General features: G+C 39.5%; 1 pseudogene; it reads left to right on the forward strand.

Moving 5' to 3' along the window:
- The first annotated feature begins 1,983 nt into the window (after positions 1-1,983).
- Positions 1,984-2,826, forward strand: LOC133104974 (ubiquitin thioesterase OTUB1-like; annotated as a pseudogene).
- The last annotated feature ends 8,131 nt before the right edge of the window (positions 2,827-10,957 follow it).

Here is a 10,957-nt window from a genome sequence, read left to right on the forward strand (position 1 = left end):
TGAGGCAGGCATTCTACAGTAACAATAGATAGTTGACAAGCTACCCTCCAAGAAGATTCAAATCTGGTCAACTGTAGACCTACCTGTGTTGAGAGAGGATGCACATTTGGAGCAAAAACTGGATTGTTCAGGATGTTAGAAAAGGATTGAGAATTGCCACAATAATCTCCTTCTCCTGCCTTCCCCTACATAGCACAGTGCTTTTACCCTAGTTAACTGTGGAACAAAGCCACCAAGTTATTATCCTGCCAAGCAAGCCTACATGTCTTAGTCCAGCTACCTGGCTGAGTAGCCAGGAAACTTGATGACTTTGAATAAGGAACCTGAACCTTCTTTGCCTAGCTCTGAACTAAGCACTTGATATGAATCAATGATTTCTAAAAATTTTTAAGCTAAAAATTCTTGATTCAAATGAAAACTTACCATTAAAAAAAAATAAAAGTAATAGTGACAAACTCTGAATGACAGGTGAAAATGGAGGAGAGTGATAGTAAAGAGCCTCAAACATTCTGAGTGTCCCTGGGGGAATGCCATGGAACCCCTGGTGCTCTGGGGAGAAGGGTTACAAACTACCAGACTACATGATCACAAAAGCTTCTTCCAGTTCTGAAATTGTAGGAGTCTCTTAAACCTTTCCAAAAGAATGAAGTGGTTAATTTTAGAGTGGGAGTGACATTGGCAAAATGGCAGAGTAGACAGCTCCAAGCTCTCATTTCCCCACAAAAAAACATTGAAAAACAAGAAGAAATTGTTAGAATCAACTTTATCAGAGCTCTGGAAAACAGTCAAAGGCTTATAGCAACTAAGTGGATGTCGAATAAAAAAAAAAGGCAACCTTGAGACAGTAGGAAAGCTTTGTGGCATTTTTACTCACTCACGCCCCATCCCCTCCCCAGAATGGTGGTGGTATCAAAGCAGCAGCAGTTCAGATTCCCACCATAGGACCCTGGTCCCTGGTTCAGCAGGGAGCAGAGTAGAAATTATCCACCAAGTGTGACCTGAAGGACTAGTACAAGGTGCTCACCTCTGTTTCACCTAACTAGAAAATCAGGCCATAAAAACAGTTGGTATTGCTCAAAAACACGGCAAGCCAAACTAACAAACCTCAGTTGCCTGGGGCAAAGGATTATAGTCAAAACATACAAAAGACCACCTAAGGCCTGAGAACAAAAGCTGGGGAGAGTTTCTTTAGTAAATTAGAACATGTACAAGCAGGCATATATGCAGCGAAATACAGAAAATCATGTGCATGTCCAGAGTATGATGAATGCTCAGAGATGACTTGAGAATACACTAAGCTTTTACATCAGACCGATCCCTACACTCAGTGCAAGCCTGACTGAGTGCTGAAGGAGTGCCCTGGCATAGAGTCAACCTGAAAATACTTGGAGAGGTGTTGTTTGTTCAGCACTGGCATTCAAGGAAATCCATGTCAAACTTCTGGCTGAACATAAGCTAAGGTATAAAGACCACAGTGGCCACACACAACAAGGAATACAGCCTTTGCAAAAACAGTCTGGGGAAGTCATCAAACAAATGAACTACTACAGCATTCAGCAAACAAAAAAATCATCAAACCTTAGGGAAAGGGGGTGAATCTGATTTCTAGATTGCAGGAGATGAGAGAGAGAAAGGGGCAGAAAAAAATATTTGAAGAAATGCTGGCTGAAAAGTTCCCAAATTTGATGAAAAACATGAATCTATGAAGCCATGAAGCTCAACAAATGCCACGTAGGATAAACTCAAAGAGACATACACTGAGACATATTAGTAGGCCACAAAACAATCCTCAATAAATTTTAAAACATTTAAATCATACAAAATATATTGTCTGATCACAATGAAGTTATCGTTTTGTAGGAAAACTGGAAAATTCGCCAATATATGGAAAGCACACTCTTAAGTAACCATTGGGTCAAATAAGAAATCACAAAGGCAATTAGAAAATAATTAGAGATGAATTAATTAAGAAAAAAAAAACTTATGGAGCAGAAGAAACATCTGGGCAGCAACTCCAAAGGTGTTAACTGTCTTGTCTGTGCTGAAGCCATCATGGCTCAGCAGGACTGAATTCAGCAAGAGAACGCTGTGCAGAACCCTCTGGTCTCTGGGCACCTGGAGCTCTCAGTTCTGTGCAAAGAGTATGCTGAGGATGACAGTGTCTAGCAGCATGAGATCAAGGACCTCCACGAAAAGTAGTCATATATTGGCAAGATCAGGCCTGATGGGAACTGCTTCTATTGAGCTTTCAGATTCTCCCACTTGGAGGCACTGCTGGATGACAGGAAGGAATTGCAGTGGTTCAAGGATATATCTGCTATGAGCAAAGAGGACCTGGTGTCCCAGGGCTAGGTCCGCTGTTGAGGCTTTCCACAACATATCCATGAACTTGACTGAGCAGGTAGAGAAGTGGACCTCAGTAGCAGACCTGTTGGCCTCCTTCAAAAACCAGAGTACCTCTGATTACCTGGTGGTCTATCTGGGGCTGCTCACCTCAGCTACCTGCAGCTTAAGAGCAAGTTCTTCAAGCACTTCATGGAAAGTGGGAAAACTGTCAAGGAGTTCTGCCATCAGGAAGTGGAAGCCATGTGCAAGGAGAGTGACCACATCCACATCATCACACTGACTCAGGCCCTCAGCGTCTTCATCCAGGTGGAGTACATGTCCTGCAGTGATTATGGCACTACTGACACACACATCTTCCTCAAGGGCTTAGAACCTAAGGTCTAACTTCTCTACTGACCTGGACACTATGATATCATCTATAAAAAGGGTTGGCTCCGGCCTGCTACTGCACTGCCTGCCCTCCCCTCTGCCAGGTGCTAGACATGTACAGAAGGTTTTTTGTGGTTTTAGAATGGTCATATTTTACTCTTCCCATTTTCCCTGTCATAAAATCTTCCACGTTTTATTAAAGGGGATGCTGGTGGTAAAAAGCCAAACCCAAAACCAAACAAAACTCATGGGATGCAGTGAAGGCAGTATTCAAAGGGAAATATATAACTATAAACATTTACATTTAAAAAATAGATCTCAAATCAATAAACTAATTCTGTACCTTAAGAAAGTAGAAAAATAAGAGCAAAGTAAAACCAAAGCTAGCAGAAGTAAGGGAGTAATAAAAATCAGAGTGGTATAAATAACAGAGAATAGGAAAACAATAGATAGAATCAATGAAATTGAAAGTTGGTTCTTTGAAAAGGTTAACAAAATTGACAGATCTTTAGCTAGACTAACAATAAAAAAAAGAAAGAGGACACAAATAACTAAAATCAGAAATGAAAGGGGATATTATAAATGATTTTACAGAAATATAAAGGATTGTAAGAGAATACTATGAACAATTTACTCCAACAAATTATATAGCTTAGATAAAATGGACAAATTCCTAGAAACACAAATTATCTAAACTCAGGAATAGAAAATCTCAACAGACCTATAACAAGTAAAAAGATCAAGACAGTAAACAAAACCCTCCCAATGAAGAAAAGTCCAGGACCAGTTGGCTTCACTGCTGAGTTCTACCAAACATTTAAAGAATTAACAACAATTCTTCTCAAACTCATGAAAAAAATAGAAAGGGATGGAACACTTCCTAACTCACTCTATAAGGCCAGCATAACCTCAATACTAAAGCCAGATAAAAGACATCAAAAGCAAAGAAAACTACAAATCAATATTGTTTATGAATATATATGCGAAAACCCTGAATGATATTATCAAACAAATCCAACAGCATATCAAAATAACTATGTATCATGACCAAGTGGGATTTATTTCAGAAATGCAGGGTGGTTACACATGAGAAAAATCAATCAATGAAATACACCACATTGATGAATGGGGGAAAAAAACACATGATCATCTCAATCAACCCAAAAAAGCGTATGACAAAATATAATACTCTTTCATGATAAATCACTCAGAAAACTAGAAATAGAAGGAAACTTCCTCATCATGATAAAGGGAATTTATGAATACCCACAGCTAACATCACACTCAGCAGTGAAAGACTGAAGGTTTTCTCCCTAAGATCGGGAAGAAGACAAGGATGCCCACTTTCACTATTGCTATTCAACACCGTACTGGGCAATTGGACAAGAAAAAGAAATAAAAGTCAACCAAATTAGAAAGAAAGAAGTAACACCTCTATTCACAAATGGCATGATTCTATATGTAGAAAATTCCAAAGAACGTACAAGACAGTTACTAGATCTAATAAATGAATTTAGCAAAGTTGCAGAGTACAAGATCAACACACAAAAATTAGCTGTGCTTCTGTACACCTGCAATGAATAATCCCAAAAGGAAAGTAAGAAGCAATCCCATTTACAGTAACTTCTGAAGAATAAAATATTTAGGAAAACATTTAACCAAAGAGATGAAAGACTTGTAAACTGAAAACTACTAAACGTTGCTGAAAGAAAAGGAAAGACATCCTATGTTCATGAGTAGAAAGGCAATACTGTTAAGATGGCAATACTACTCAAAGCAACCTACAGATTCAATGCGATCCCTCTCAAAATTACAACAGCCTTTTTTGCAGAAATGGAAAAGCTGATCCCTCAAATTCATATGGAAGTGCAAAGGGCTCCAAATAGCCAAAATAATCTTGAAAAGAACAAAGTCAGAGGACTCAAATTTTCAATTTCAAAACTTACTATAAAGCTACAGTGACCAAAGCAGTTTGATAGTGGCTTAGGGGTAGACATAAACACCAATGGAATAGAACTGAAAGTCCAGAAATAAACGCATACATCTAAGGCTGCTTTAACTTTTGACAAGGATGCCAAATCTACTCAAAAGGGAAAAGAACAGTCTTCAACAATAGTGTTGGTACAACTGAATTTCCACATTCAAAAGAATGAAATTGGGCCCCTATTTCACATCATATACAAAAATTAACTCAAAATGGATCAGTAATCTAAATACTAGAGCTAAAAGGCATAAAAGTCAAAGTGGAAAACATAGGGGTAAATCTTCATGACTTTTGATTTGGCAATGAATTCTTAACAATCACACTAAAAGTATGAGAAACAAAAGGAAAAATAAATAAATCAGACTTCATCAAAATTAAAAACTGTGCAGCAAAGGACATTATCAAGAAAGTAAAAAGTCACCTTACAGAATGGGAGAAAATATTTGTAAATCTTACATTTGATAAGGGTATAAGATCTAAAATAGACAAATACCCACTACAATTCAACAACAAAAAGACAAACAGCCAATTCAAAAATTGGCAAAGAACTTGAATAGACACTTCTCTGAAGATGATATACAAATGGCCAATCATGTGAAAAGATGCTCCGCATCATTAATCACTAGGGAAATGCAAACGTAAATCACAGTGAGATACCACTTCACACCTACTAAAATGGCTCTAATTTAAAAAACAGAAAATCACAAGTGTTGGCAAAAATGTAGAGAAATTGGAACCTTCATACATTGCTGATGGAAACGTAAAATGGTGCAGCTGCTTGTGAAAAACAATTTGGTGGTTCCTCAAAAATCTCAACATGAAATAACCATATGACCTGGCAATTCCACTCCTAAGTATATACCTAAAAGAATTCAAAACAGGGACTGAGACAAATACTTATTTGCCAGTGTTTATGGAAGCATTATTTATAATAACCCAAAGTATCCATCCATGGATTAATGGATTAACAAAATGTAAGATATAGCCATCCCTCGGTATCCTTGGGGGGATAGGTTCCAGGACCCTCTATGGATACCAAAATCCACTGATGCTCAAGTCCCTTATTAAAAATGGTGTACTATTTGCACATAACCTATGCACGACCTCCTGTATTCCTTAAATCATCTCTAGATTACTTATAATACCTAATACAATGTGAATGCTATGTAAATAGTTGCTGGCATGCAACAAATCTAATTTTTGCTTTTTGGAACTTTCTGGAATTTGTTTTTTTAGTATTTTCGATCCGTGGTTGGTTAAATCTGAGGATATGGAACCCACAGATATGGACTGACAACTGTATACTCACAATGGAATACATTTAATCATAAAAAAGAATAAGTTCGAATACATGCTGCAACATGTATGAACCTTGCAAACATGCTAAGTGAAATAAGCTGGAGACAAAAAGACAAATACTGTATGATTTCAGTTGTATTAAATATCTAAAATAGGTAAATTCATAGAGATAGAACATAGATTAGATGTTACCAGGGATTGGGTGGTGGGAGGAATGCTGAGTGGTTGCTTAATGGTTACAGAGGTTCTGTTTGGGTTGAGGGAAAAAACTGGAAATAGATAGTAGTAAATGATTGCACAACACTGTGAATGTAATTAATGTCAGTATATTGTACACTTTGGTTAAAATGGCAAATTTTGGAATATACATTCTACCACAATAAAAAAATTTAATAGGGTGAGATTTAAGGAGGCTGTTTAATATTCCTTAGTGCTTCACCTTTATTTCTGTTTTGAGTCACTGGGTTAGTGGTGCCTCTTTAGTATATCCAATAATCTAGCAAAGTCTCCTTAAGCTAGCACAAGAAAATCTATGGAAGAAGAAGCGAAGTGTGTGTGTGTGTGTGTGTGTGTGTGTGTGTGTGTGTGTAATGGCCTACTCTTTTGCATTCAGAAATACAATTAGTTATCCATAAAGCAACATAGAAATGAATAAAATTAATGTACAAATATAAACACTACATATAAACACACAGGGTAAAGGGTATACAATGTTTTTGATGCAATAAAGCTTCTGTTATTATAATTTTGCATGGGTTTTCCTGCTTTTCAACACATATTGTGTCTAACCTTTTCATGATTTTTTCCTTCTTGTTTATTTTTTTCTATAGTGTTCAAATGTTAAATATGACATCAACACTATTTCATTGCTTAGAAGCAATGTTTCAATGAACTCCATCAAGATTCTCTTCCTTGTCTTATTTGAAGTCTACCACTGCTGAAATGTCTCCTGCATTCTCTTGTCTTCTGAGGGCATCCTTTTCTTCTGGGTTTCCCCATGAGTTTGAACTCCAATCTTTGCCTACCCCAAGCTACTCCTGATTAACTTTGCTCTTTCTGAGTAAATAGGTCAGCACAGAACAACCTGACTTTAAAAAGCATCATTTTTCTCTAAAACCTAACATAAGCTAAATAAAATTTTATTATTCAACACAACAAAACCCTCATTAGGAATGCAGAACTGATTTTTTTCATGGTCTACATATGCATAGTGAGGTAAGAGAGTGGAGAAGAGAATCGTCTGTGTATCATCGGTCAGGCTCCAAATAGCCATGATATTCAGTGGACAGCTTTAGGGGGAGGCAGAGATATCTGAAACAGGGGTTGATGGCGGGAATAGAAAGCAAACGAATGTAAGTGACACTGGTGAGGGATAACTACAATATCTATCAACTGATTAGATGTACGAAATATGGAAGAAGGAAACTCAAAGCTCACAGAGACTGGAAGAAGGTGAAAGAAACCAGTTGTTTTCAGTATGAGAACAGAATGGAGGAAAAGGGAGTTTGAGGTTCTAATGGGATAGAACCTTAAATAGGAAGAGTTTAAGTAGAACACTGAGATTCAAAAACTGAAAATCTCAGGAGAGAAGACAGAGCAAAGGACTCAAAGAAGCAGCAAATGACATGGAAAAGGACCAATTTTAGAGGTAGCAGGACCTAAAGGATAGCATGGAAGGCAAGCACAGAGTGAGGGGCAAAAAATATTCCATAGAATGTAAGGTGGGAGGAGTGACTTGGATTTGGGAGATAAGGGGTTATGAATAATATTTAAGAAAGTTATTTCTTTGTGGTTATGGAACTGGGAGTCACACAGCAATGGAATGAAGGTGGTGAAGTAGGCAGGGGTGTCAAAATACAGGCAATTCCTTCCCAAAGGCTAATAATGAAAAGAAAAACAACATGAGGAAAATGGCCTGTGGAGGTAACAAGACAGAATGAGGGTTTCTATTTTATTAATATTTTTAAATATAAAGGTGGAGGTAAAACTCACAGAGAAGTAAATCAATTCATGGGAAGAGAAGGGCTAAATTGAAGGGGGCAAGAAAATGGAGTAGAAGAGGATGACTGAAATCCAGGACAAAGCTAAAAACCTAGCCTTGGGAAGAGGAAAACAACTTCTAAAACAGAGACAGGAGAAATGAAAGCCTAAATAAAAGAAGACACAGACGAATCACCCAGAATGACTTCAACAGCCTCAATTCAGCAGGCCCAATGTTCTCTGATGAAAATGAAGAGAGAAGAGGGGGCTTTGGGGTTCAAAGGCAGAAAAGTGATTTGAAAGAGAAAGTCAGCAAGATAAGGAGGAAACAAGAGATGAATAAAGGAACTACTAAAACAATAAGCAGATGCCCTCTTGGAAGTAATGGAAGTTCAAGGGAAGCTTAGATTTCATTAAAGCAGGCGTTGAGAGATTCACATGTAGAATAAATGAAGGATGGTGTAGCATTTGCTCATGAGAAAAACAAGGCTCCTAAGAGATAGGCAGAGTGGCAGAACAGGAGAGGAACCCAGGACGCTGGGTAGAATTGTGGGGATGGAATGAGATAGAGAAGTTTTGTACCTGCTAGGAAAAGCCGTGGCTATCTTATTTACCAGCATGACTCTCCAAAACTGGGTGGAATTTCATTAAAGATGTGGGATTCAGTAAAGGAAAGGCTATCTGGTTCATGATTGGCAAATGATACTTGCCACCTCTTCCCCTAGGCTCAGGAGAGGAATGTGTGGTGCTGAAAGGGACAGATTTTGTTTTCACTCCTGTTGGCTGCCGGCATGGGGCCCAGCAAAAGCAGAGTCACGCAAGTGCAAACTTGCTGCTTTTTAAGCAACGAGCTGGCAGGGAAGAGATCCTCTCTTTATCATGTATTTATTTATTTATAATTTGTATAGCATCCATATCCAAATGGATTTGAGGCAGTTTGCAATAAAAACACATGTACACATGTCACAAGATACTTAAACTAAAGGTCAGAGAGAGCCTAGAAAAAGGAGGATAGCTCTTGCAGCGTGTCGTTCTGCAGGAAAATAACCAGGAAGAAGAGACGGCAGCCTGAGGACAAATGTTTCTCAGGGGTGCTCTCCCATTGCTGGTTTTGTCCATGACAACCACCAGAGAAAACCTTTCATCTTGGAGTATGCCCAAACCAAAGGTCCCAAGCCCAGAGAGAGAAGAGTAGGGTCTGGTGCTCAGGGAGAAGACGCTGTCAAGTATATGTGCATTGTTCCCACTGCCTTCAGCCCAGGAGGGAACACTGCTGGGGTGTGAATGGATTTCCTGATGTCAGCAGAGGGGACCAATCCACCTCTGTCTCCAGGAGACTTGTCAGATGAGACTCTCGAATGCCAAAGTCAGTGTAAGCTAAAGGCAAAATGTCTAGACCCCAGGGCCTTGGAATCAGCTCCATTTCACTGCTTCCTTTACACACAGCCTCTTCTTCACATGCATTAAAGCCTCACCAAGGCTGGTTTCTAGGTCTGCACAAAAGACCATTGAATGCCATCCAAGAAGTCCTCACTCTCTAAGAATCCTACTGGAGCAGCAGCGCCGTGGCCACACACAGGGCAGCCACAATGACCGTGTGGGAAGCAGAGGCCTGCCAGACAGTCCCAACGGGTGTCTGTAACCTCACTTCGTACGCCCACACAAGGCAGCTTTCTTTTGATACAGGGCAGGATGCTGCTCTAAGAAATTTCAGAGAGAGCCCTTCTCTCCTCACACTCTACCCCCTGCCAGTGTCCACATGAAGCTGACCACAGCTGGAGCATTTTCTCACAGGCCATAAAGAGTTGGCAGTGGCAGGTAAGGACTAACAATCTGATACCTTCTGTGACACAGACACACTCTCCATAGTTGGCTGTTGCTGCTACTGGGGTTTTTTATAAAACGGGCAATGCAGATGGGTTAAGGGATTTCACTTACAGTATCTTCAATCTTTTGCTAGTAATATCCAGAGGCAGATATGTTTATTAGTGAAAGAAGGAAGTAAATAAATAAACAGAAAAATGCATAGAGTACTGACATCAGAAGAGAAGAAGTGTAAAGACATCCGTCAGAAGTTTTTTACTAATTTAGTTCTGTTCCTGTTTGATTGAAGAAAATGGTTCTCCATTGTGCTTGACACAGCTGAGGACATCTGATGGATTAGAAGTGTTCTAGGACAATGATATCTCTGGTAAATGCAAAGATCTAGGTGTCACTGGCATAGAGAAGAGCCAAGTTTTGGCCCACTCATGCTTTTCCTCACTGTGGCCTTTCCTAGGACTGAAGAAATGAGTCTCATGGGAATTGGCAGAGTGGTTAGTTTGGACCAGCCTCATCAACAGTGTAGGTCACAACTTGGTCAGTTCAGGCCACTCTGCTTGTCAACTCTCAAGGTCAAAGAGTTGATAAGATGGGATATCACAGTGCCTCCATCAAGGGGTCTAGTTTTCAAGCTGTATGTGTCCACGATTTACCATATTTCTCTGGCAGCTTGAGCGTTACACTACTTCCTTGTTCTCACAAGGAGATGAAAATGGAGGGAAGACGTTACAATCTCAAGTGTCTGTGGAAATCATCCACTGTAGCTATTTTATTCAGGAGGGATGTGCTTCCTGCCCCCATTATTCTAGGCAATTGGGTATTAACTTTCACTATATTTGCTACACTAATGGTTTCTCCTAATAGCCCCACCCACCCTAACCACTAGTTGAGTTCAAATGCCTTGACATCTGTCTCCATAACTTTAGTCTTTCTCTCCACCCAGCCTGAGTGAGAGGCTTGCCTTCCTTCCATTCCATGTCATGATCTACAGTAATAGGTTCAAGAGGGCGGAAACTTGGTTCCAGCCTCCCTGATGCTTTGACTCACCCTCGTAAAAAGTTATTGGTGTCAGCACTGGTCTAGCAATTGCCTCTCCCCCCACGCCCCCTGGCTTGAATAATTTTACTTCCCCCTGCTGCACCATACAATAAACTCTAA

This window comes from Eubalaena glacialis, chromosome 14 (genome assembly GCF_028564815.1).
Source record: "Eubalaena glacialis isolate mEubGla1 chromosome 14, mEubGla1.1.hap2.+ XY, whole genome shotgun sequence".
NCBI classification, from domain to species: Eukaryota; Metazoa; Chordata; class Mammalia; order Artiodactyla; family Balaenidae; genus Eubalaena; species Eubalaena glacialis.